The sequence below is a fragment of the Meleagris gallopavo genome, chromosome 19 (assembly GCF_000146605.3).
Source record: "Meleagris gallopavo isolate NT-WF06-2002-E0010 breed Aviagen turkey brand Nicholas breeding stock chromosome 19, Turkey_5.1, whole genome shotgun sequence".
Taxonomy (NCBI): domain Eukaryota; kingdom Metazoa; phylum Chordata; class Aves; order Galliformes; family Phasianidae; genus Meleagris; species Meleagris gallopavo.
In genome coordinates this window covers 4293340-4294614 of record NC_015029.2, presented here as the reverse complement: position 1 = coordinate 4294614, position 1275 = coordinate 4293340, and the positions used below count along the sequence as shown (strand labels likewise).

General features: G+C 43.5%; 1 long non-coding RNA gene across 2 annotated transcripts in view; it reads right to left on the bottom strand.

Annotated features, from left to right (window-relative positions):
- Nucleotides 1-301, bottom strand: part of LOC109370439 — an 8896-nt gene extending 8595 nt beyond the window's left edge. Inside the window, exon 1 of one of the 2 annotated variants that reach the window (XR_004161638.1) lies at nucleotides 227-301. This is a non-coding gene — a long non-coding RNA (uncharacterized LOC109370439). Of the gene's footprint in view, nucleotides 1-91; nucleotides 197-226 lie in introns of those variants that run through there. The other variant, XR_002120526.1, reaches the window with a different exon arrangement.
- Nucleotides 302-1275: the final 974 nt, after the last annotated feature.

Genomic DNA, 1275 nt, shown 5'->3' with positions numbered 1-1275 from the left:
AAAAAAGCCATAAAAGAAAGGAAGAAGCTCCCAAGCAAAGCCAGCAAACAGAACTGGACTAGAACCAAGACTTCATCCTCCTAACTCCTACCTGCCACCAGCTGAGCACACTTCTTTCTCTTCCAGCAATACTCAGCTCCTTAAAACCACCAGCATCCTACCAGTCTTACCACCAACCAGCAAACTTTCCAGCTAAAGATCATCAGAAATCATCACTGTATCTTACCTGGCTGTAGGTTTTAATCTCCATCAGCTCAGGGCAGGCTGGAACTCACAGCTGCAAAGCTCTGTGTATTAAGGCTCCTTATCAGGACTAACAGGACTTGGTGCCTCCCCCTTTAAAAGAAAGAGACTAATCTAATTAGCACCTGAAAACAGCAGAAATGAGGTCACTCACTTCCTGTGTAAAGCTTAATTTTGTATAATTTATTTTTACATTTTCTAATTGAGTGAATATTAATTAACTAGAGTTTAATGCAGAAGATGAAGACATTAAGCTCTCATTAACAAACACTGAATCCTATTCATCCCCAAACACTTCACATCTGCAGCATTAAGTTATCAAAGTAAAAACTGCTATGATTTATGTCATTTTCCGGTGGAAAAAGGAAGACAATGAATCTGCTTTATCAGCTAATTATCTGCAGTGTGACACATGGCTCCATCAGCACTGTTGATTGGACATGGGTCCTGGTGATGCACTGGCATACCAAATCCACGTTGTTCCCTTTCATGTTGTGAATCCCAGAATGGAGCTGGGAAGATAACATGGGCAATATAGAATCATTAAGGTTGGAAAAGATCTCTAAGATCCCTAAGTCCAACCCCAAACCATCCCACCATGCCCTCTGACCACATCTCCATGGTTCTGGAACACTTCCATAGTCAGTGACTCCACCACTCCCTGGGCCACTCTGCCAGTGCATCACTGCTCTTTCTGAGAAGAAATGTTTCCAACCTGAACCTCCCCTAGTGCAACTTGGGGACATCATCTCTCATCCTATCGCTGTTACCTGAGAAAAGATATATGGCTTTGCCTGAAATCCATGGAAATGGGTTATCAGGGAGAGCACAGGACAGCAGTGCTTTGGAGCTGATGTCAGTATGGTCTCTCTCTGCCAAAAGCAGTAGACCTTAGCGGTGGGCCTGAATAAAATCAATCCCTGTGAGTTTAGCCTGTGTTATTTAAACCTGAGGCATTATTTGTTACATGCAGAGGAATATCATGGAGCTGCAAGCCCCTTGGTGGGTCGCACACTAGCTGTTAGTCACAGG